This window comes from Trachypithecus francoisi, unplaced genomic scaffold (genome assembly GCF_009764315.1).
Source record: "Trachypithecus francoisi isolate TF-2019V2 unplaced genomic scaffold, Tfra_2.0 Lachesis_group0, whole genome shotgun sequence".
NCBI lineage: Eukaryota > Metazoa > Chordata > Mammalia > Primates > Cercopithecidae > Trachypithecus > Trachypithecus francoisi.
Genome location: NW_022681453.1, coordinates 185,605,994 through 185,632,717, shown reverse-complemented (window position 1 = coordinate 185,632,717; position 26,724 = coordinate 185,605,994). Strand labels below are relative to the sequence as shown.

Genomic DNA, 26,724 nt, shown 5'->3' with positions numbered 1-26,724 from the left:
TGGAAACAGTTCTGAGAGTCCAGAGACTGAGATGCCCCTTGCTTCTAACTGGCGGGGAGATTTGGGGGCCCAGTGCCACTGGGCCTCACCTCCTGGGGCATCAGTTGAATGAGAGAACTACACTATAGAACTCTATATATGCTCCCAGCTCTGGTGCTATCTTACTGTACAAGGAAGAGCCCTTGGGGTTTGAAAGAAACAGTGCAGCATTTTGTAAAGCTCCAAGCACTTTGAGCTGCAGCTGTTCACAGAGCATCTGAGATGGAATGATATTCCCCGACGGGAGAGACTCTGTGTGTCAGAACTGGATTTTGGAACTACCACGTGGGCAGGTGCTTGCCATAAAGAGCACTCACTAGCTTTGAGAAGCTGTGGAGGTCACAGACAGCCTTAGTGTATCTCTTTTGCTTATGAGCTGTGAAATCTTGCAGAAGTCTCTTTACCTCTGTGAGACCCAATGTCCATCCCATGTCACGGATACCTTGTTAGCTCATCACAGAATTAAACGAGATAATGTACACAGATCACAAAACACTGCCGGGAACCATCATGAGCTCAATCAACAGCCTCTTCCCTTCCTTCCCTTTGTCATAAATAGACCTAAAGGTTCTCAGAATAAGATCTTAGTTAGGTCGGGCATGATGGCTCACACCTGTAATCCCAGCACGTTGGGAAGCCTAGGCGAGTGGATTACCTGAGGTCAGGAGTTCGAGACCAGCCTGACCAACACGGTAAAACCCCGTCTCTAAATAAAAATACAAAATAATTAGCCGGCATGGTGGCACATGCCTATAATCCCAGCTACTCAGGAGGCTGAGGCAGGAGAATCACTTAAACCTGGGAGACGGAGGTTGCAGTGAGCTAAGATCATACCACTGCACTCCAGCCTGAGCGACAGAGTGAGACTCCGTCCCAAAAAAATAAAAAATAAGATCTTAGTTGATTTTGCTGACCAGAAAACCAGGCCTCTGATGGCCTTAAGTCCAAACACACTAGAGAGGTACTTCAGGAAGTACACTGGGACTTCAGATACAGGGGAAGGACTAGGAAGGGAAGAGGCAGGGCTGGCACCTGGAGACCACCCACCACGTTCCCTGCCAGTTATATGTAAGCTCCGTGATGAGGCGGCCTCCTGAGCAGCGCTCCATCCTCCACCCCTCAACCTGAGCTGCCTTCCTCCCAGGAGTACGTACTTTCTCCTCAGGCACTGGTAATCACCAGCTCAGTGGCCTGGGGTTCTTAAAAGGAGGGTGTGGGACCAGATGGACTCTGTAGACCTCACCACCTCTATAATTTTCTGAACCTACAATTCTACAAAGATAAACTGGTGCTTAACGGATGTCCCACCCGCTCCCTATCCCTCCTTTGGGACACATGAAGAGATTCAGGAAGCAGAGGGAGGGGGACAAAGGCTGGGACTTCATTATGCTAATTTATTAGCTCTAATCTGCCGCAACAGCAGGGCTTTGAAGAAAGAGGCTCTTGTTGCAATTTCACATTTGGCAGGAAGTCCCCCACACCCGCATTAGAGATTATGAGTCAAAAACTCTGATTTCAGTTCTGGCTCTTATATCCTGCATTGCTGACGCTCCCTTTTCACACTTCTCTGACCAACTTCTTGACTTTTCCGGGAAGGAAATGTGCCCCAGATGTTGGTCAGTAAGTGGTGGGTTTTCATCTGCCTTTATAAAACAGTGTCAGTAATCCAAAGGCTCCCCAAGGAGCAAAAGCCAAGGGAGGAAATGCAGCCAACTTGTCTCTACCACTAAACCAAAGGTTGCCCAGTCAACCAAGCCCCTCTCTACAGGGGCAGGGAGGCTCACTGGATGCAAAACATTTCTATTTTCATTATTTTATGAACCCTCACGATTGTTGTATGAAATAATGATGGAAATCTCACGTTCATTTATTCATGCAGTTCATGTTACTGGGCACCTACCGTTCACAGGTGAGGAAATGAAGGGGTGCATAGGGGAAGTGGTTTGCAGGATGCCCCACAGCCTGGGGTAGAGTAAGCCCTGAAACCAGCAGCTTGCTTACCTAATCAGAATTTCCAAAACGAAAAAGCCTTGGGTTGTAGCACTTGCTCATTTCCGTGGCATAAGTTTTGCCATCGTGGTCAGTTTCAATCCACCCATCGTTTTTAATCGTTTTTAACAAGCAGTTTGCAAAATTCTTGAATATATAAAAATTGGGAAACAGAGAGAGTTTCCAGATTAGGGGGGGGCAAGTTCTCCTTCTGCCTCACCTTTCTACCTCCACGCAGGAAAAATCAACATCCTATGGAAGCTTAAAGAGTAACCTTAATAGAAAACCACCCGGAGGATTGTTAACAGGGGCAGGATTTCAGATATATTGTATTTTCTTCCACAATAGTATTTTTCCAATCATCCTATGAGCATATATTACTTTTATCATCAGAACATATCTAGGTCATTAAAATCAATTTTTAGTGAGCTTCCCAGAATGTTTTGGAATAACCTCTCTGCATAATTTGTGACTCTGTCACCCTTGGGTTGAAAGAGAGCACAGCACGCGCGCACATGTGTGTGTGTGTGTGTGTGTGTGTATGTGTGTATGTGTGTGTGTGTTTCCCAAGAGCTCCCTTGCAGAGCAGAGGAGGTACACTTAAGTTAAGCATTCACCTGAATCTGGTGCAGTCTTACCTGGAGGATACATTTATTCCCTTGGGAATTCAAATTTCACCAGCAACTGAGAAAATACAACTCCCATCAAGATTCTAAAAGACCTGCTCTGACAAACCAGAAGCCTTTGGCCGCCAAATGACCTTGCCTCCCAATGGGCCGAGGCCGAAGCAGATGGTTTAACTGAACCAGAAACTAACTGCTCCTTATTTCCTGAGAAGGCCCTCTGCCTCCTGCCCCTGTAAAAAGGCATTGTGTCCTCTCTTCCTCAGGCTGGAATTCAAGGGGTCTTACCTCAGCACTGGGATGGACACCTGGCACCAGGGCTTGGGACAGACTCAAGGGGGCCAGTCCATTTCAGCTGGGCTCCATGACATTCACCACTTCTTCCTGGACTGCTGGCTGCAGGGCTCTGTGCAATTGGCTCTCCCCTTGCCTGCGGGGGGGAAAAAAAACAACAACAAAGCGAAGTTTCACCAGAAGCACATAGGTTAATACATCCAAGAGGAAAGAGTCTTTGCTCCTCCCACTGCCAGCTCTGGTCGCTAGTGCTCCTTTCAGAACCATGGTCCTCACCTGGGGCAGCCAGCCTCCTTTCCAGGACCTAAACGAGCTACATGTTCACCCAGACTCATCCATCTAGGGCTGTACAATTTGAGAGTGAGTTGCAGATTAGGCAAAGCAAACTCAACTACAGTCATGGAATCGTTGTGCTACACACTACTCATGGTAAGAGAAAGCAAGGATTAGAAGCTACAGATAGGGCCCAAGACTTGTGTTTAGAGAAGGCCTGCAGACAATGGATTTCAATCAACAACTACATCAAACTTGTTCACAGTCTCCTTTGACCTATAGTATGTTGTTTATGCTGTTACAAATGTGAATTCATGCCTGTAATCCCAGCTATTTGGGAGGCTGAGGCAGGAGCATCACTTGAACCCAGGAGGTGGAGGTTGCAGTGAGCCAAGATCGCGCCATTGCATTCCAGCCTGGGCAACAAGAGCGAAACTCCATCTCAAAAAAAAAAAAAAAAAAGTGAATTTAATTTCTAATCCATTTTGGAAGCATTCTTAACTGATTCTAAATTTTCAACCCATATATTATTATAGTTGTCTGAATAGAGAGCATTTGTTTTTAAAGTAATTGTTTTTCCTTGTGTCAAAAAAATGTATGTTCAATCAATTCCAGAAAATATAATTAAAAGAAAAGGATGAAATGTACCTATTCTTTCTTCATCCAAGATAACTACAGATAACATACTCTGCCTGTTTCTTGTTTCTATTTTTCAGATTATTTATAAAGATGTAATAAAGCTGGGCATGGTTTAGTAAGTACTGTGTCATTAATCTTCAGCAGCATTATTTTAATGGCTACATGATATATATGTACCCATGAGTCTCCAGTGAGCCATGTATAGTACCCCACACAGCTGTACCATAAATTGTACCCAACCCTCAAAGGCTGGACATTGAAGTCACCTCCAACCTTTTGTTTTGTTTTGTTTTTGGCTAATGGCAAATAGTGTTTGAAACAAAATCTTCCAGGGATCCCCACGATTATTTTCTTCAGACAGTCCTAGGAATACAATTGTGCTGGGTCAAAGAGTTTCCAAATTTTTCAGGCTTCTGCACAGTCTTGACATGCTACCTTCAGGACTACTGGTACCATAGAAACTGCTCCCTGCAATGAAGAAATGTGCCCACTCCCCTAACACTCCTCTCTCCCCCAAACCCCTCCCTCACCCACATATCCTCATTCACCTGCTGTAACCATTTCTAGTGGAAATGAAGGTGGAGTTCTCAAAGTCTGACTTTTCGTTTTTCATGCTCACACTCAGCTCACCCCCAGCCTAAGATAAGACCCATTATGCTAAATAAAGACCCTCCTCCGCTAATCAAGCTTAGGAAAGAGGGGTACATGAATGATAATTCGTAAGGAGAGAAAGAGAAACCCATGGAGGGACAGGGGAGTGATAGATACACAAGGACAGTGTCCAGGGGAAAGAAATCCTTAGATACAAAGAGAAACGAGAGTCATCCCATGAGACAGCAGATGCTGACAGACAGAACTGCAGCTGAAGTGAGCCATGCGATGGGTGGTAACGTCAAGACCTCACAAAGATTCAGGGCAGAACAGGGCAAACAACAAAGGCATCCGGTGAGATGGAAAAAGAAAAAGTTGCTTGAGGCCTTGGGCACTTTGCTGCTGTTTATAATTAATGCCAACAAAACACCATGAGCCAGGGTCACTGTGGGGAAAGAAGAGCAGTCAGGGAAGAGGTCTTAACAGGCAAACAGCTGAGCTAGTGGTCAGCTAGGAGCCACCCACAAGGAGCCTTCCTGGGGGAACAAGAGCAAAGTGTTCCTGGGGTGGGAGTGGGGTGGGCACTACTGGGCTGACTGCTCTGCCTCCTTAACAGGAAGGAAGCCCCCACTCTCCATCTCTCCCTAGCCAGCCTCTTGTATCCTTCCTTTCACTCCAGGCCAAACCTTCAGTGAGAGATGGATAATTCACCTACACAGATAACTAGGTTTCTCAGCCCTGTGACCCAAGCAGAAGCCTTGGGGACCTGTCTCATGCCCCTTTCCAGCTGACCCGCCCCGTGCCCTGCCACTCGCATGCACCCTACACTCCAGTCATAGCAATTTGCAATTCATGGGGGAATGGGGTGTTCCTTTCATGCTTCTTAAGTCCTTTGGAAAACGGTTTGCAGATCTCCAATATTTAGGCAAGTCATTCTACCTGCCTACCCTGCCCCTACCCCACCTACTCATTCACCTGGACCTCCCCTGATGGACAAAGAGTAGAACTTTGACTTAAAGACAATTCATCCATACCTGAGGAAGCTGGGCCAATCTGACACTCTTTCCAAATTGCAACTATGAAAAAAGACTCTAGTCAGCTGGTGGTAGACCCTGGAGTTAAGGGAAAGGTATTGGTGGAACCGTGACAAGCAAATGCCATGCACAAGATCAAGTGATGGGACCGGGCGCAGTGGCTCATGCCTGTAATCCCAGCACTTTGGAAGGCCAGGGCGGGAGGATCATCTGAAGTCAGGAGTTCAAGACTAGCTTGGCCAACATAGTGAAACCCTGTCTACTAAAAATACAAAAATTAGCCAGGCATGGTGGTGTGCACCTGTAATCCCAGTTTCTAGGAGGCCGAGGCAAAAGAACTGCTTAAATCCAGGAGGTGGAAGTTGCAGTGAGCCGAGATCAAGTCACTGCACTCCAGCCTGGGCGACAGAGTGAGACTATCTCGAAAAAAAAAAAAAAAGATCAAGCGATGGAGTTACAGGGGGCTCTATGGAAGGAGAGGAGGCTGGCCTACAAAGAGAGCAGGCAGAGGCCCAGGGAGAGGTAGACAGAACATGCAGGCCCAGGACAGCAGGTATGTAGTGAGTCCAGTGGCCATGAGGCTCGTCTCTGCATACTTCTTACTCCTGCACACACTCCCTGACCCCCTTCAATTTGGGAGGGCGTCTCTGTTTCTTGCAACCAAATTGTTCCACGTACAACAATCTCTCCAAGGCCCTGAGGCTGCAGCAATCTTGGGCTGGGAAATCAGAACGGAAAGAGCAGGACTTATTTCCAGCTCTGCTCAACACAGCAAATCTATGCAAACTAGAGGCCTGGTACTGAGGGCAGGTGCTGCAAGTAACCCTGCCTGTGAGGCCCAGGCAGGAAAAGAGTTAACATGGGCCTGGATTTCTTCATCTTGTGCAAGAGCTTGGTTTAAATGGGCTCTGGGGTCCCAGCTAGCTCTGGCTCCTGAAGCCTAAGGGGGCTCTAAGTGAGACTGGGGGCTCCCCTATGACCTAGTGCACGTCTTGGGCAGGGCTTGGGCCATCCACTGTAAGCACTCAAAGTCTTTAAAAAAAAAAAAAAAAAAAAAATTCTCAAATTTGTAGCTGAATTTAGATAGATAATCAAAATCTACTGGATGGGGCCAGACGCAATGGCTTATGCCTGTAATCCAGCGCTTAGGGAGGCCGAGACCAAGACGGGTGGATCACCTGAGGTCAGGAGTTCAAGACCAGCCTGGCCAACATGGTGAAACCCCACCTCTACTGAAAATACAAAAATTAGCCATGTGGTGGGCGCCTGTAGTCTCAGCTACTCGGAAGGTTGGGGCAGGAGAATCACTTGAGCCCAGAAGGCGGAAGTTGCAGTGAGCTGAGATAATGTCACTGCACTCCAGCCTGGGCAACAGAGTGACACTCCATCTCAAAAAAAAAGAAAACAAAAAAATCTACTGATAGGGCCATGCTAGACTGCTAAAGTGTAGTCGGATGACTCTTCTATTTTAAATTCTAAAGTTGTTTTTCTTTCCTGTCAAGTAGATTATATAACTTCCTCCTATCACCATACTGGGCACTGCAGATTCAGCTGATCATAGGCTCTGCACGCCTCCTACCTACTCACATGCTTCCTGGCCGCTTTAACACAGTTTCCACTTAATTCACAACCCCCTGTAATCTGTCACCACAAGTTCTGCTCTCTGAGCTCCTCCTATCCCACAACGGTCACTGGGCCTGACATCCAGATTTGGTTTCTCTACTTTCCTCTCGAGGCCCAGTCAGCCAAGATGGTGCTCAACTCCTTCCTTGTGCTCAGGGCCTGTTCTCTGCTTTATCTCTCGGGGCACTGTACTGTCCCCCAACCCTAGAGCCCCTGGCAGCAGCTCAGCCAATCCCCTTTCTCCTCCACCCTTAGACCCAGAAGCACCTAGATGACACAGAAGATGATTCTAAGGAAGAGGGTGGCCGGGCGCGGTGGCTCACGCCTGTAATCCCAGCACTTTGGGAGGCCGAGACGGGCGGATCACGAGGTCAGGAGATCGAGACCATCCTGGCTAACACAGTGAAACCCCGTCTCTACTAAAAATACAAAAACTAGCCGGGCGAGGTGGCGGGCGTCTGTAGTCCCAGCTACTTGGGAGGCTGAGGCAGGAGAATGGCGTAAACCCAGGAGGTGGAGCTTGCAGTGAGCTGAGATCCGGCCACTGCACTCCAGTCCGGGCGACAGAGCGAGACTCCGCCTCAAAAAAAAAGGAAGAGGGTGGCTAAATGAGAGGCTGCCTTGGGCGCAGTGACTCCTTCTTGCCTCCAGCAAGTGTTTCCTTCAAGTCGGTGTACAATGTGTGAGGTACCGACCACAGACCCAGAACCAGGATTTGGAGAGCCCACCAGGTACCAAGGAACCCAAAGAAGTTCATAAATTGAGCCAAGAATTTCATGGCCCAGCCCCTCAAAGCAGAACCATTGCTCAAGGGCTCTATGTTGAGTCAGAGACTGTGAGTCTGTCACCTGTCACAGGAGTAAGGCTGTGGCCTCAAGACCCTGGCTTCAAGAAGCCATCCCCACTCAGCACACTGGAGCCTTAGGGTGAGATAACCCTTTTAACCCTGGAGCCATTCTTCCACATGGTCTGAGATGTGAGCAATGGTTCTGATTATGTTTGAATATGGAAGCTAAATGAGCTAAGAGCTTTTATTGATCCTTGTGCATAAAACGTTCCAGAATCTGGGTCTCTACAAATCTGCTGAGCACAGCAGTCAAATCAGAAGACACTGCACCCAAAACACAATAAGAACGTCTGCTAAGATAAGGAGACCTCCCGGATTATTTCTGTCCCCCTTTTCCTCTCTCAGGGCTCACATCCCTTCTTGATGGTTCACGTGGGGAGCCCAGATCCAACATTACAGGGCTCCTGTTCTAGACCTAATAATATTCACCACAAATGTTCATTTATTTTTAATTTCAATTTTTTTTTTAGCAACTACTATGTGCCAAGATAAGATCCATTATGCCAGGTGCTTTATGTACTAAGTTATTCATTTATTCCTCACACAATTCTACGAAGCAAGGAATGTTTTCTCCATTTTCAGATGAGGTGACGACAGCTTTAGTGACCAGCACAGGCACAAAGCAGGTAAGTGACTAAGCCAGAGTTCCACACACAAAGCTGCCTCCCACAGCTGCCTTCCAGGGGCTTTTCTTTATCTTCCCTCTACTGCTAGGCCAAGAGATTTCAGCAAAGAGCTGAAACTAAGTATGAGTTGCACACTGAGTACATGGGTGAGCTCTGACAAAAAGAGAAATGGTGTTTGCATTTACAGAACCAGAAAAGGGAAGTTCTTCTGCCAGTGCCATATGCAAAATTTCCAAAGGAGGGTACCTCTGCACATTTATTTGATGGTGTTGTTAATATGTTCTCTAGAGCAAACAATTATTCAGCTTTGATTGCATGCCTATTTTAGGTGCCAATCTGGATACAGGGGGAGACAGTGAGCCTTTATTTATCTATATTTTTATTTATTTATTTATTTTTTTGAGACGGAGTCTCACTCTGTCACCCCGGCTGGAGTGTAGTGGCACAATCTCAGCTCACCGCAACCTCCGCCTCCCACGTTCAAATGATTCTCCTGCCTTAGCTTCCTGAGCAGCTGGGATTACAGGCACCTGCCATCACACCTGGCTAATTTTTGATATTTTTGGTAGCGACAGGGTTTCACCATGTTGGCCAGGCTGGTCTCGAACTCCTGACCTCAAGTGATCCACCAGCCTCGGCCTCCCAAATACTAGGATTACAGGCATGAGCCATAGCGCCCAGCACAGTGAGCTCTTTTTCAAATCAAAGCAACACACACCGTGATTTTTAAGGTCCAGTGGTACTGCAAGGCTTGTAAGGAGAAACAGTAGGCCCTGCCCCACCCTCCATATCCCTAATTCTGTCTTTCAACTCCTGTATCTATTTCCAGAGTCATCTCAGTGTATCTAAATAGCATGCTTATAGTTTTTCAATATTAGATATTATTCATAGACTTCCTATTATAGAAAATAAGGATTTAGCTCCTTACCACCATTCCATACACCACCTCTCCTGTCCCACGTTCTCCCAATAGTTATACCATTCTTAAGTCAACACTAATAAGTTACGTTATTTACATTATTTTGTCAAGTAATTATTAAGTTACATTATTATAACCAGACAAATTATTGTTCGTAGCTGAGCCATGTGTGGTGCTATGATTAATTACTTTCATGTACATTTCTTAGTTGCCATTTGTAGAGTCCATTATTGCCTCAGTTGTTTGTTTGCTTAACTTTCTATGTACTTGTCACAAATTCAGCCCTCAACATTCCAACAAAATTATAAAACTCATCACAGTACACCAAATATACCGTTATGTACTCATCTTTTTCTTAATTCTTAAAAATCTCCCTTCTGGAACCTTCCATTCTCCTCCTTCAACCTGAAGTGGTTGCTCTCTGTGCTTAAAGGAAGATCCCATTTATTCTTAGTTTACTTTCTAGTTTTGGAGAAACAGATGCATCGTAGATTCCTCAAAAAAGGCTGTGTGGGAGATAAAATCATTGAGACTTCCCATACCTGAAAATGCCATTATTCCACCCTCACATTTGATTAATAATTTGTCAGGATATAATTTCTCAGTTGGAAATACTATCCTCTCAGAATTTAAGGAATGGCTTCATTGTCTCCTAGCTTCTGTAGAGATAGATGATGTCAATCATATTTCTATTCTTATATATAATCCATTTGTTTTGGGGGGAATTCTCCCCTGTCGAGAAGCTTTTCTTCCGGCGTGTGTCTTTTTCTCAAGTCATAGCCCTGGGTACTCAAGTGGGCTTTTCAATGTCCTTCAGTTCTCAAAGTTTTTCTTATCTTATTTCTTTAATAAAGTTTCCCTTTCATTGTCTCTATTCTCTTTTTCTGCAAGTCTTACTATTCTGATGTTGGGCTTCTTAGAATAATCCTTTTTTCTTTTTCTTTTCTTTTCTTTTAGTCGGGAGGGACAGGGTCCCACTCTGTTGCCCATGCTGGAGTGCAGTGGTACAACATCAGCTCACTGCAGCCTCAACCTCCTTGGCTCAAGTGCTCCTCCCACCTCAGCCTCACAAGTTGCTGGACCTATAGGCATGCACCACCATGTCTGGCTAATTTTTGTATTTTTTAGTAGAGGTGGGGTTTCGCCATGTGGCCAGGCTGGTCTCAAACTCCTGGGTCCAAATGATCCACTCACCTTGGCCTCCCAAAACTCTGGGAATACAGGCATGAGCCACCGCACCCAGCACATTTTCTTTCTTTCTTTCTTTGACTTTCTGCAAGGTTCCATAAGTTTTCTTCAATTCTATATTCCAAACCCTCTACTGATTGATTCTTCTATCACACTTTTAATTTCCAGAAGTTCTTTCTTAGTCTCTGAATACTCCTCTTTGTTGCACATTGCTTTTATTTTATTAATGCAACATATTCTCTTATCTCTCTTAGACTAGTAATTACAGGTTTTGTGACATTTTCTTCTGCTCCCTATATTTTCTCTATTTCTTGTGAGTTTCTAGTGTTGTTGTTTGTCTCTTTTAATTTCTGCCTTTCATGTTTCAAACTTTTCTCAAATATCTGGTTATCATTAGCTGTCTTTTTAAATTGAAAAGTGAGACACTAAAAACTGACCGGATGTTCTGTGTGCATGATCAGTACTTCTGAACTGGTGGATCTTACGGGAGGGTGATTGTGAGTCAGCTGTACATTTTGTTTGGAACACCCTAAATATCAATATCTATAGGCTTTTTCTCTTGGGCTGTTAAGTTTATGCAGAAAGACAGAAAGACTCCTCTAGCCTCACGACTAGGGAAAGCAGAATCTGACTCTAGTATCCAGCACCGTGTGACGGAAGCAGAAAAAGTGCTGGGAGCAGCGAGAGGCCTCACTGGTGAGCGTGTAGACTTTCCCTTATTCCCTCTGGTATAGAACGGCATTTCACATATGCCCTTCTTAGCCTGGCCTGCTGTGCCTGATCTTAATCAGGTCTTAAAACTGAGCATGTTCCTGGAAAGAGCCTTAAAGGAAATATTAATTACCAGGAAGAAAAAAAATACACACACACACACATTTTACAGGCATAGATTTATAAGGAGTCTCACATCAGTCCAAATCAGGTTTTGCCACCAAATGGGTTAAGAATAAAGCTTCACTTTCACAAATTTTTGGACTTGAAAGTTGCAGATAAGGGCTTGTTTGTGTATGCATTTCCTATACCTCCAGTCACACTTGGGACATTTTTCACAGGGATTTTTCTCACTCTGTGGGGCCGGCTGCTTGCAACAAGATAGGAAAAAAAATGAGGTAGTTGAGATGTGGGTGCAGGGGGAAGGCCAGGCTCCACAGACAGACGATCTAAGGACACAGTCACTTGGCAGATTTGAGTCTTAGTTCTACGCTAGCAAGCTGTGTTATTCTGAAAAACTTGCTTAACCTCTCTGCTCCTCAAAAATCACAAGCATTCCTACACACCAGCAAAACATAAGCAGAGAGCCAAATCATGAATGAACTCCCATTCACCATTGCTACGAAGAGAATAAAATACGTTGGAATACTCCTAACAAGGGAAGTGAAGGACCTCTTCAAGGAGAACTACAAACCACTGCTCAAGGAAATAAGAGAGGACACAGGTTGGGCACGGTGGCTCATGCCTGTAATCCCAGCACTTTGGGAGGCTGAGGTGGGTGGATCACAAGGTCAAGAGATCGAGACCATCCTGGCCAACCTGGTGAAATCCCATCTCTACTAAAAATACAAAAATTAGCTGGGCATGATGGCGCGCACCTGTAGTCCCAGCTACTCAGAAGGCCAAGGCAAGAGAATTGCTTGAACCCGGGAGGTGGAGGTTGCAGTGAGACAAGATCATGCCACTGCACTCCAGCCTGGGTAACAAGAGTGAGACTACGTCTAAAAAAAAAAAAAGAGAGAGAGAGAGAGAGGACACAAACAAATGAAAAAACGTTCTGTGCTTGTGGATAGGAAGAATGAATATCATGAAAATGGCCATGCCACCCAAAATAATTAATAGATTAAATGCTATTCCCATTAAACTACCATTGATATTCTTCACAGAATTAGAAAAAACACTACTTTAAAATTCATAGGGAACCAAAAAAGGGCCCATATAGCCAAGACAATCCTAAGCCAAAAGAACAAAGCTGGAGGCATCCCACTACCTGACTTCAAACTATACTACAAGGCTACAGTAACCAAAACAGCATGGTACTAGTACAGAAACAGACACACAGACCAATGGGACAGCATAGAGGTCTCAGAAATAAGACCACGCATCTACAAGCATCTGATCTTTGCCAAACCTGACACAAACAAGCAATGGGGAAAGGATTCCCTATTTAATAAATGGTGCTGGGAAAATCGGCTATCCATACACAGAAAATTGAAAATGGACCCCTTCCTTATACATTATACAAAAATTAACTCAAGATGGATTAAAGACTTAAATGTAAAACCCAAAACTATAAAAACCCTAGAAGAAAATCTAGGCAATACCATTCAGGACATCAGCAGAGGCAAAGATTTCACAACAAAATCATCAAAAGCAATTACAACAAAAGCAGAAATTGACAAATGGGATTTGATTAAACTGAAGAGCTTCTGCACAGCAAAAGAAACTATCATCAGAGTGAACAGACAACCTATAGAATGGGAGAAAATTTTTGCAATCTATCCATTTGACAAAGGTCTAATATCCAGAATCTACAAGGAACTTAAACAAATTTTCAAGAAAAAAACCCATTAAAAAGTGGGCAAAGGACACAAACAGACATTTCTCAAAATAAGACATTTATGTGGCCAACAAACATATGAAAAACGCTCAACATCACGGATCATTAGAAAAATGCAAATCAAAACCACAACAAGATACCATCTCATGCCAGTCAGAATGGCAACTAGTAAAGTCACGAAACAACAGACGTTGATAAGCCTATGAAGAAATAGGATCGCTTTTACACTGTTGGTGGGAATGTAAATTAGTTCAACCATTGTGGAAGACAGTGTGGTGATTCCTCAAAGATCTAGAACCAGAAATACCATGTAACCCAGCAATCCCATTACTGAGTATATACTCAAAGGAATATAAATCCTTCTATTATAAAGATACATGCACGCATAAGTTCATTGCAGCACTATTCGCAACAGCAAAGATAGGGAATCAACCCAAATGTCCATCAATGATAGACTGGATAAAGAAAATGGGATACATATACACCATGGAATACTATGTAGCCATAAAAAGAAAAGAGATCATGTCCTTTGTAGGGACATGGATGGAGCTGGAAGCCATCATCCTCAGCAAACTAACACAGGAAGAGAAAATCAAACACCATCTGTTCTCATTTATAAGTGGGAGATGAAGAATAAGAACACATGGACACAGGGAGGGGAACAACACACACTGGGGCCTGTCAGGGGGCCTGGGGGAGGGAGAGCATCAGGATAAAGAGCTAATGCATGTGGGGCTTAATACCTAGGTGATGGGTTGATAGGGGCAGCAAACCACCATGGCACATGTTTACCTATGTAACAAACCCACACATCCTGCACATGTATCCTGGAACTTAAAATAAAATAAAATAAAATTTTAAAAAACCTCTCTGTGTCTCAGTTTCCTCATGTACACATTTTGGGTTATTCTAATTTTTTCTCTCCAACAGAGAATTGCAACTAATTTTGAAGTGTCATTGTGAGGATTTTGTTAAATTCAGCCAACAAATGTGAATGATGCCTCTGATTCCTGAGGCATTGCTCTGGGTCCTAAAGAAATAGCTTTGAGCAAAAGAGATAACATCTTTGCCCTCATGGAAACAAGTTCCTAGTGAGAACAGACACAGTGTAATAACTCAGATGGCCACCTATGCTATTGAAGAGCAACAAGGCGGGATAAAAGGGAGAGAGTCAAGTATGATGGTGGGAGGAGACAGGCATGAGATTATAATCTTATATAAGGCTGTCAAATGGCCTGTTTGACAAGGTGACATTTAAATAGAAACCTGAAGAAGAGATGAAAACAATGGGATACATGAAGGAAGGTGTCCTGTCCGGAGGAAGCAGTGGAAAGGCTCTGAGACCAAAGTGTGCTTTATGTCTGAGGAGTAGGCTCAGTGAGGTGACGCAGAATGAAGGGGTGGAAAAGAGCAGGAGATGAAGTCTGCAGGGTCTGAAGGTTGGGTCACACAGAACCCTGTAGGCCTTTCTAAGAACTGGCTCTGAGTAAAAGAGGAAGCCTTTGTTGGTTTTTTGAGCAGAAGAACGACATATTACTACAGCTTTTAAAATGATCACTCTGGTTACTGTTTTGAGAACATACCACAGGAGCAAGATTATAAGCAGGAAGCTCAGTTATGAAATGATTCTAAGAGATGAAACAGGTCTTCTGTCCTGAATCAACATGAATTTGATGAATTGAGTAAGTAGTTGGTTTCTTAATGTATTGTGAAAGCACAGCTGACATGGTTTGCTAACAGAGTGGGTGCAACATGACAGAAAGAGAATTTAGAATGACTCCAGAGTTTAAGCCCTAGAAGACGGAAAGATGAAATTGTTGTCCACGGAAATGAAGATGGCGCTCCTAGGGAGAAAAGCAGCAGTTCGATTTTGGGCTTGTCATATTTGAGATGCATATGAGACGTTTAAGGAAACTTATCAAGTAGATGGTTGAATATCTGAGCATAGAATTCAGGGGAAAGGTGTGGGTTGGAAATATAAATTGAGGGTTGTCAGTAAATGGATGATATGAGATTGCCAGGGCATGAGGAGACACAGAAGAGGCCAAGTCCAAGGGCCACTCCCGGGGGCGCTCCACAGTGACCAAGTAAAAATGAGCCAACAGAGAATTGCTTGAACCCAGGAGGCAGAGGTTACAGTGAGCTGAGATCATGCCACTGCACCCCAGACTGGGTGACAGAGTGAGACTCCATCTCAAAAAAAAAAAAAAGGAAAAGAAAAGAAAATGAGCCAACAAAAGAAACTGAGAAGGAGAACCCAGTGAGAGAAGAGGAGAAGCAAAGAAGTGATGTTCCAGAAGCCAAGAGAAGAAACTATTTCAAGGAGGATGGAATGGTCAACTGTATCAAAAGCGGCTGATCAGTCAAGATAGGGCCTGAGATCTGACCACTGGATTTGGCAAGAGAGGACACTGGTGAGCCTAACTGGTATGGTTTTGGTGGTGTGATGGGTACAAAAGACTGATCATATTGAGTTTAACTGAGAATGAGAGAAGAGGGAGCGCAGGGTACAAATGCAGACAACTCTCTCCAGGAGCAGAAAAATTAGGCACACCCCCTCCCTCTTCACCTCCTGCTGTGAGTAAAAGCTTCCTGAAGCCTCACCAGAAGAAGATGCGGGTGCCATGCTTGTATAGCCTGCAGAATCACGAGCCAAATAAACCTCTTTTCTTTATAAATTACTCAGTCTCAGGTTTTCCTTTATAGCAATGCAACATGGACTAATACAGTACCCTTATAAAAGAGGCTCTGGAGAACTAGTGAACCCTGTTAGCATGTGAGGACACAGTGAAAAAGCACCATTCATAAATGAGGAAGCAAGCGCTCACCAGACGCTGAATCTGCTAGTGCCTTCATCTTGGACTTCCCAGCCTCCAGAACTATGAGCAATACATTTCTGTTGTTTATAAACCACCCTGTTTATGGTATTTTGTTATCACAGCCTGAATGGACTAAGACAAAAGGTATGAAAGTTTTCTTCCGACTGCCATTATTTTTTCAGGTAAGTTTAAAACAAGGTTATCAACTGACAGTATGGATGGGGAAGGTGTTAGAAGAAGAGAAGGTGGGAAGATGGGGAAGATGGGGAAGGTGTTGGAGAGAGATAAAAAGGTGCGAAACAGTCATCTAGATGACAGAGTAATGGTCGTGGTTCTCTACCATCATTCACCGGAATTAACAGCAAAGGTTAAAAAAGAGATACTGGGGGGAGGGGGGAGGGATTGCATTGGGAGTTATACATGATATAAATAATGAATTGATGGGTGCTGACGAGTTGATGGGTGCAGCACACCAACATGGCACAAGTATACATATGTAACAAACCTGCACGTTATGCACATGTACCCTAGAACTTAAAGTATAATAAAAAAAAAAAAGAGATACTGATGCCCAGGTCAACCTCACAAAGACTTTGATTTCATTAGTTTGAGAGGAATTCAGGCAGCAATACTTGTTATAATTCCCACCAGTAACACTAATGGCAGCCAGGATTGAGAACCAACGGACCAACAAAATGAAGTGACGCAGCCTACAACACCAATGTCCACTTAAGAGTCATGGTCAAGAATTACAGCCAGGCACGGTGGCTCATGCCTGTAATCCCAGCACTTTGGGAGGCCGAGGTGAGCAGATCACCTGAGGTCAGGAGTTCGAGACCAGCCTGGCCAACACGGTGAAACCCTGTCTCTACTAAAAATACAAAAAATGAGCGGGGCATGTTGGCAGGTGCCTGTAATCCCAGCAACTCAGGAAGCTGAGGCAGGAGAATCACTTGAACCCAGGAGGCAGAGGCCCCATGCAGTAAGCCGAGATTACGCCATAGCACTACAGCCTGGACAACAAGAACGAAACTCCGATTCAGGATGACACCATGCTTTTCTACAGTCACATTCAGATTTGTGGAATAGGTATGGAGTTCAAAGAGCTGGATTTAGCCAGGGCTAAATGAGATACTTGTAAAGCATATAGTATGCCTAGACACGGTAAGAGTTCAGTAAATGAAAGCTTCTATGTTTGTTTTTATCACCACCTAAGTGACACACAACATGCATGCAGCAAATAAAATCCTGTTTTTATCTCATTCAAATGATTCACCCAATCATATCATATCACAGAGTTTTAGAGTCATTTGTGAATAACTAAAACCACAAATGTACATCCTTAACTATCAAGGTGGTCTTCTCCAGTTCTTTTCATTTGACACTGAGCAATGCACAAAGGGTCTCTGGACTTCCCAGCAATCACAGAAGTCACAGTTCACCCCTCCTCCCACCCACCTGCTGTCTGAATTTGATAACAACAGTTTTGTACCATTTTGTGAAGCCCCTCCATCCACACTACCTGGAGCCTGCACTTTAGTGAGCTCTGCCTTTGCAATTCCTGTCTGGTCATCTGTCCCACTCCCTCCGACGAGGCCCACTCCTGCTCCTAGCCCTAAGCCTGGAGCCCAGATACCTATGGAGAGATCACTATGATGACAAGTGTCACCTCAACACCATCTCCCCGAGTCAGGCCTGGCTGGATTCCTGCCCATGTAAAACCACCCGCCGGAAAACGACTGCAGACTCTATCCTGACCCAAACTGAGTAGGCTCAAATGCCAGCAGAGAGGGGAAGCCCGAGGGCTCGCCTATCCAGGGAGTCTCCACTGTTAGCTCTGCCCTCCCTTATGGATGAATCTAATGCCACCCCTGCCCCAAATGCCTGGCAGATTCTTCTTCATTCTTTTAAAGCCTTTGAGGTTATCATCTCTCTTTTCTGGCCTTCCCTGCCCCTGCCTCCTGCTCCCTCTACAACTTGGGCAACTTTCTTTCCTTTGTGCCCTCTTCCACAGGCCTGGCTCTCCTCCTAGACAGACAGCTCCTCCAGGAAGAGGCTGTATCTCATTTCTCTTTATATTCACAGCCCCTAGCAAAGTGGCCCATCAGGTGGCCAATAACTGAGAATAACCATTCACATGTGCTGTGATATTAAAAATAACCACGATGTATTGGTCTCCAATCATGTGCCCAAAACTAGGTTAAGCACTACATCTAGGACTCACACCAATGCTGTAAGGCAGAAAGGATGAATATAGACTAACACAGGAAACCGAGGACCAGAGAGGCCAAGCTGCCAAGCCTGCACAGCTGAGAAGTGGCACAACTGGAATTTAAACCCAAGTCTGTCTGGCTACAAACTGCGTGGGTTTTTTTTCCAAATGATAAGGTCTTTCTGAGGGAGGTGACCTTGCAAATGGTAGTTAACAGGGAAGGTAGTGAGTTGCCTCCGAGCCCTCCTACTGTGAGTCACTGGATCTGGCTGGGGAGACAAGGGCAGGACTCTCCAAGTACTGAAGGATTCCCTGTGAGACGCCTTTGGTTCATCTCCTCCTGGCCAGATTTTTCCCCTCATTCAAATTTGCAGCCCAGAATAAGATGTTCATTGTGAAAAGCAAAAAAAAGGAGCCGTCACAAGCCCTCTGGCAGGAAGCATCTTCCGGGGATTCATTCCTCACGCTGTCAGCCACCACCTCCAGCTCAGGCCCAAGGCCAGCCTCCTCCCAGCAACAGCACTTGTGCAGTCCACAAAGGCAATCCCTGAGGCAGGTTCTTAGGTAACTGATGACTCAGCCCGGCTGCCGGCTGCCATGGCACAGCTCCCTACCTGCCTTCTTCCCTCTCTCACCTGGAACAAATTCCTATGACCCTGGTTCCCAAAAGGATAAGACAAGAAGAACAAGGTCCCAAGCTTGACTCTCCTCCGGGGCTCAGATCCGTGAACCAACCCAGAGAATTTTCCCTCTTTCACCTGGCTGCTTGGCTTTCATTTCCAAGGCTAGAAATGGCAGGTAGGAAAAATGACTCTGGTGGAGCAGGAGGGCCCACTACAGCCTCATGCGCTTCCCACCACGGGCTACTGCAAATCCACTGCCTGCTCTCACACCTTGATCTTATGGAGAGCGCATCCACTCATCTCACTGGTGACTGGATGTGTTCTTACCTCAGTGAACAAACAGGAGCCTCAGGGAGGTTGAGCTCATTCCATGAGGCCTCCTAAGGGCTGCGCAGAGAACCCAGTCATCATCCCCACCATCCAGGATGTCATGGTCTAACATAGCAAACTTCACATAGCATAGTGAGCATGGCACAAGGGATCAGAAGTCTTCTCTCTCCTTTGTGGACCATGAATTTAAGGGGGCTCCTCCAGAACTAAGGCTGGCTGGAGCTGAGGCTGAGCCAAAGGTGTTGGTAAAGCAGACAGACCAGTGAGATAAGGAAGAAACGGATCTCTTCAGCAATATGGAATAGCCTGGGTCTCTCTCCAACGACCACACGCACACACACGGACACACACACACTCTAGTTTCTGAACCCCCAAGAGCATATGAGGCCCAAACCCACACCCTACAACCAACCAGATCCTTCCCGGAACAAACGTCAGGTGCCTCCAGCCACACTAGCTCAGTGCAGAGGTCTAGCTGCCCGCCCAGTTTGATGAGTGTTGTCAGAAGCCCAATTTGTTTGAGGCCAGGGCCTTGCCTGGTCTTCCTCAGTACTTCTGGAGAATAATGCTGGCCACCAAAGTCCCCTGACAACCCTATCCTTCCTGTCCCTCTTTCAGACCACTGGCCTCTACCAGACACGGCAGGGCCTGCTGGCACGGCAGCTCCAACATTCATTCCTGTAGCTTGGCACGTCTGGAACAGCCTCCTCCACCCTCACCAAGCTGTTGACAGCCATCCTGACGCAACTTGGGCCCAGACATTCCCCAGCAACCAGGAAGGCAGGCAGGAGCGGTCTCCCTCTCACCCAGGCAGGGGGAAAGCCAGACACACTCCCTGCCTCCTCCCTCCCTCACTCTCTGCTGCCTTCACCACAGCCTCCAGCCGGTTATCTGAGTCAGGGAAGCACAGTTTCTTGCCTGTTGACCAGGCTGGTTGTTTCAACCCTGTAGGGGCTGCGTCCATGACTGTGAAAGTTTCCACAGACCCCTGTGGGTGCTTCAACAGATGTATGCTCTCAGAAGAGCAAGGGGTGTGTCCACAATAACAAACCCTTCTGTGTGCCTCTTTCAAACTGTCTCATCCTTAACGTCTATGATCTAATTTGAACATAAAAACTAATCTCAGGCTAGGCAGTGGCACAATTATTATCGCCTTTTATAGGTAAGGAAATTAGGGTTCTGATTAAGTAGCCTGAGGCCACACAGCTGCTGAATGGTGGAGCCTGGACCATAATGTAGGCTCTTACATTTACTTAAAAATTTACCTACAAAATTTACATCTAAAACATGTTTTATTTTATAGGTAAATATAAATAATAATAAATACAAATCTAAACATAAATGTAAATGTATAAAATAGACTTACTTATAAAATATTTACCTATACAATTCTTTTTACATTTTATGTTTCACAAAGGTGGCTGATTCCGGTCTCTGTGCACCACAAATCGTAGCACAATAGAAAAACCATGGGCATGGCTGTGCAGGCAGCACAGAGAGCTCAAATCACTTTCACCATCATGCGACTCTGGGCAGATAAACATCACTATTTTTTAATGCTCACCTTCTCTGTATCATTGCACTTTTCCCGCATCCCTTGCTGCTGAAGCAAGCACAGATCTCTCACCCTTAACTTCAGTTCCCTCATGTGTACAGTAGAGATAATTGTACCTGTGCTACAGGTACAATTGGGCAACCTAGAGATATTTATGTGTCGTATCTGGTGTGCTGTGGACACTGAACAGCAGCCATGTTTCCTTCATCCTTGGTTCCCCAACCACCAACCACCAACAAACTGCTCCCAGTAACCCCAGACATGCCACAACCCTTCACCCCCAGGCCTGTGCTCCTGCTGCCCCCACGCCAGAAAGGTCCTTTCTCCCATTCTCCACCTATCAAAACTCCATCTGTCTCCTGGGCGACAGCTTTCCCATTGCGGGCCCCAATCCCCAGCTGTCCGTCTGATTTACAATGTGTTTTGTTCTGCCTAGAGTGAGGTGTTTGCATAAATGACTCTCAAATCCTCCACAGTGTTCATCCATCTGTGTCTCCCCTCCCACTCTTCACTCCCCAGGAACCAATATCTAATGGCGCCTTTCAGAATAACTTCAGTGGTCTTATTTAAGTAAGACTAGTTCATTATTTTATAAAAAAATCAATCAATATGTGAAACTATGTAGAGCTAAAAATCACCCAAGAGCCCTCTATCCAGGAAAAAAATAAATGAATTAATATCATTCCTCACATCTCTATATTGGTATATGGATCGAAGTGTGGAGGATGGAAGAAAGGATGTGTGAAAGGATAGATGGGGATTGCTTTATACAATAGCTGCTTGGGGTCAGGAGCAGTGGCTCAGATCAGTAATCCCAATACTTTTGGAGGACGAGGCGGGAGGATCACTTGAACCCAGGAAATCGAGTCTGCAGTGAGCCATGATCGTGCCACTGCACTCCAGCCTGGGTGACAGAACAAGACACTGTCTCAAAGAATAATAATAACAGATGTTTTAAAGTAAAATAAAATAACTAATTTCATTATTCTATTTTATAAGGAAAAGGCACACTGCTTTTTTTTTTTGAAATGGAATCTCACTCTGTCGCCTAGGCTAGAGTGGCGCAATCTCGGCTCACTGCAACCTCCGCTTCCCGGGTTCAAGCCATTCTTCTGCCTCAGCTCCCCCGAGTAGCCAGGATTACAGGCGCGCGCCACCATGCCCAGCTAATTTTTGTGTTTTTAGTAGAGACGGGGTTTCACCATGTTGGTCAAGCTGGGCTCGAACTCCTGACCTCAGGTGATCCACCCGCCTTGGCCTCCCAAAATGCGGGGATTACAGGCATGAGCCACTGCGCCCGGCCAGAAAAGGTACACTTCTAATTAAAGTTAACACTTAACATCTCCTCACGTCTCCCCTAACCCCCTATTTCTGGTATATTCTTTCTACTTCCTCACACTCTGCTCCTTAGCCCTCACTGCCCATCCCTGCCCCTGCTTAGCTTTGCTTCTCTATTTGAATGGATTAAGAGTTCGGCCGGGAGTGGTGGCTCAAGCCTGTAATCCCAGCACTTTGGGAGGCCGAGACGGGCGGATCACGAGGTCAGGAAATCGAGACTATGCTGGCTAACATGGTGAAACCCCGTCTCTACTAAAAATACAAAAAAAAAAAAAAACTAGCCGGGCGAGGTGGCGGGCGCCTGGGAGGCTGAGGCAGGAGAATGGCGTGAACCCGGGAGGCGGAGCTTGCAATGAGCTGAGATCCGGCCACTGCACTCCAGCCCGGGCGACAGAGCGAGACTCCGTCTCAAAAAAAAAAAAAAAAAGAGTTCACCAATTGACCTTTCACTACGCCTTCCTAAGTATGTTTGTTGATTAATCTTTTTCATCCTCAAGTGGGTTTCCTGAGAAGGCCTCTTCAGTGCTAGATTCCCTAAATTCTTGCATGTGTGAGGATGTCTGCCTGAGGTACTTGCAAAGTAATTTGAGTGTAAAATTCTTCAGTCCCATCGCCTTTGTCCCAGAACTCTACAACAATTTTTTTTTTTTTTTTTCAAATAGAGACAGGGTGTTGGTCTTTCACCCAGCCCAGAGCACAGTGGCACAATCACAGCCCACTGCAGCCTCGAGCTCATGGGCAAGGGATCCTCCCACATCAGTCTTCCAAGTAGCCAGGACTACAGGCATGCGCTCCCACACCCAGCTAATGATTTTCATTAGGGTCTCCACACGTTGCCCAAGCTGGTCTCAAAACTTCTGGCCTCAAGCGATCCTCAGGCTTCAGCCTCCCAAAGTGCTGGGATTTTAGGCATGAGCCACCTCACCTGGCCTCTATAAAGCTGTTTAGTCATGTGTGAGACCAACATGACTTCCCTTAAAGCAGATACTAGTTGATGCCAATATCCAGGTTTTCCTTTCAGTAATAGAAAGCTTTCCCCACATCTGAGTTTTAAGAAGGCATATGGCCTCTCAGCTGGAGACCTTTTCCCAGAGTTATTTACAGCCAGGTGTGTCTATCTATGTGACTAAGTCTTGGCCAATGGAATATGAGCAAAAGCAATGCGTGCCTCCACAGACTCTCCAATTACCTCTCCAATGACCCTTCTGAAGGGTCACCTTTGTATGATCTTTACATCTTTGATTTAAGTGCTTTATCTTTTTTCTCAGCGTAGGCTGTGATTTTCCTCAAGCCTTCCTTCTCTGTTAGCAATTTAATTTTCAACAGATTCTGTTATGTTTCCTGTTAAGTTTTTCTGTAATGACATTGTTTTTATCCTCAATGTCTTCTTTGGCTCTATAATTACCTTTTTTATTTCACTGTGTAGTTTCATCATCCTGTCTTCGGGATCTGATTAATTCGTTTTCAATAATCTTGATTTTGCACGAATGAATTCCCCATACTGCCTCTTCTACCCGAGAGCCAACTCTAACCCAGGAATTATCTTGCAGGATGGGGAGAATAGGCAAAAGAGGTCCCATTCACCCATTAAGTGAGACAATAATTTTGCTCATATGTTATGCCCTCCACCTTCGCAACTCCTGCTCATCCTTAAACGGACAGCTCAAGGCCCATTTGCCCACATTCCTCCAACCAACTGTGATTGTTCCTGTTCCAGTTCCCAAAGGGTTTCTCCAAGCTAAAGGATTCGCAGGCACTACCTGGGCTCACAAATGAACCTGGAGCTTTTGAGAAACGGGATGAATCTTCTCCCTGTTCACACATGGTTGGGCACATAAAGATTTTATTTGAAGATTTATGGATTAATGATTGGCTGGATAAAAAGGAAGGTAAACCCTAGAACCAAGCTGCAGAAAAGCTGTCAACATCAGACTCACTGGTCCCAATTTAACAAAAACGTGGATAACACCATGAGGCAGGTGGAAAGAAGAGGATTAGGCAAGGGATGTTGTCCTTGAAACATTAAAAGAGAGGGAACAATCATCTTAGCCAGCAAGCCGGACCTTCACAGCCTGCCTCTGCAGGCACTGAAGTGGAGGCTGAGACATGGGCTCCAGAGGCAAGCAGGCCTATGTTCAAGTCCACGCAACTCAACACACTCACAGTCTGACTTTGAACAAGTCATCAATCTCCTTCAGCCTTTGTTTCCTCACCTATTGAGATAATAGGCCGGCATGGTGGCTCACACCTGTAATCCCAGCACTTTTGGAGGCTGAGGCGGGGGGATCATGAGGTCAGGAGTTTGAGACCAGCCTTACCAACATGGTGAAACTCCGTCTCTACTAAAAATACAAAAATTAGCCAGGCATGGTGGTGTGTACCTGTAATCCCAGCTACTCAGGAGGCTGAGACAGGAGAATGGCTTGAAGCCGGGAGGCAGAGATTGCAGTGAGCTGAGATCGCGCCACTGTACTCCAGCCTAGGCAACACAGCAAGTCTCCATCTCAGAAAAAAAAAAAAAAAATTGAGATAATAATAGTGTATACAGTGTTATGAAAATTCTATTAAATAATGCATATAATGGTTCCAGCCTCAACTCCCGCCACTTCATGCCTCATGCATTTCTCTCCAGGAATATCAACCTGCTAGTTTTTCCCTGACACATACAATGAGCCGTTTCTCACCCTCAAATCTTTGCTCCTGCAGCCTTCCCCTGCCCCAAAAATGCTCATTTCCCTGAGGCTGAGAGCTACTACCTTCTAAGATGAAGCTTGTATGTTGCCTCTTCCAGAAATATTTCCCAAATTCACTGTATCTTCTTCCCATCATCTGTGCACACCCAAATCATAACACTTATCACAGTATATTGTAATTAATATGTGCATATCTACCTTCAACTAAGCTCTGGAAGGAACAGACTATGGGAATTATTTGGATCTATGTTCTACAAATGAGCATTGCAGGCCCGGCACAGTGGCTCACCCCTGTGATCCCAGCACTTTGGGAGGCCGAGGCGGGTAGATCACCTGAGATCAGCAGTTTGAGACCAGCCTGGCCAACACGGCGAAACCCCATCTCTACTAAAAATACCAAAATTAGTTGGGCGTAGTGTTGGGCACCTGTAATCCCAGCTACTTGGGAGGCTGAGGCAGGAGAATCGCTTGAACCCAGGAGGTAGAGGTTGCAATGAGCTGAGATCATGCCATTGCACTCTAGCCTGGGCAAAAGAGTGAGACTCCATCTTAAAAATAAATACATTTTGGCCGGGCGTGGTGGCTCAAGCCTGTAATCCCAGCACTTTGGGAGGCCGAGACGGGTGGATCACGAGGTCAGGAGATCGAGACCATCCTGGCTAACACGGTGAAACCCCGTCTCTACTAAAAAATACAAAAAACTAGCCGGGCGAGATGGCGGGCGCCTGTAGTCCCAGCTACTCGGGAGGCTGAGGCAGGAGAATGGCGTAAACCCGGGAGGCGGAGCTTGCAGTGAGCCGAGATTGCGCCACTGCACTCCAGACTGGGCGACAGAGCGAGACTCCGTCTCAAAAAAAAAAAAAATAAATAAATAAATAAATAAATACATTTTTAAAAATTTTAAAAATAAAAAAATAGAAATGAGCATTGTGGATGGCCTGCAGCAGGCCCTCAATGTTTGTTGAATGGAAGAACAAAGCAAGGACTATGAGAAAAGAGGAAGAGGGTGATATGGGTGATTTGTCTGCCACTAATCTCCAAGGCTCTGCTAGCTACACCGAATATGTGCGTGTACATATCTACAATGTGTGTTCTTGATGAAGGTATTCCCAATGCTGAGCATATAACAGACATTCAACAAATATTTTATGAACAAATTAATATTGAATTATTGAATAAACTCTACAAAAGAAGAAACTGCTTAAGAACCTTAAAGCACAACTACAAGATAAGCCATTAACAGTGCTGATACTGAGTTCCATTTACAAGTTTAATTCAGGTAGCCAAGTAGTGGTACCTGTCAATCTTTGGCCATGCTCACTAACAGCGTGCTTATTCCCAGTCTTAACTAGATAATGGGTACAGATAGATATCACCGCTTTAAAGGGCAAGGAAAAAATAAAAAATAAAAAAAGTGCAAACCAGGCTTGACCCAAATAACTCTTATTAAAAAGAAAAAGGAGCAAACGTATACTGAATGTAAAAGGCATGCTAGTCACACATGACTATCTCACGAGCTCTTTAATATGTTCTTAAGGAAATGGAAGAAAAACTCTGTAAGGAGAAATTACTCAGTGAAGCCCCCAGTGAACCAAAAGGACTAACCAAGTCTCAGACTCAAAGGACTAGGAATTATTAGCAATGGAAAAACCTGTACTACACCCAATCCCAGCCTCACTATTCAGCAGCAGTGAAACATTGGATGAGTTTCTAGCCCTTTCTGAAGCTTGGTTTTCTTATTTGCAAAATGGAGCTAATGATACCGAGAGAGCAGATCTTGCTATGATGGTTGGATGAGAGAACACACATCATGCCTAATCAGGGCCAGGCACACAGCAAAAGCCCAGAAGATGGTAAATTATGCCACGTTTCCTTCACCAGACTTGGCTAAGACTCAAGTCAAAACATTATTCTTCAC

The 26,724-nt window shown here is 45.2% G+C and overlaps 1 protein-coding gene across 4 annotated transcripts in view; it reads right to left on the bottom strand.

Moving 5' to 3' along the window:
• ST6GAL1 (ST6 beta-galactoside alpha-2,6-sialyltransferase 1) overlaps window positions 1-26,724 on the bottom strand; it is a 149,520-nt gene that overhangs the window by 111,081 nt on the left and 11,715 nt on the right. For all 4 annotated transcript variants that reach the window (XM_033213013.1, XM_033213011.1, XM_033213010.1 and 1 more), the window contains exon 2: window positions 2,940-3,081. The gene's annotated coding sequence lies outside the window, so the exon portion shown is untranslated. The remainder of the gene's footprint in view (window positions 1-2,939; window positions 3,082-26,724) is intronic.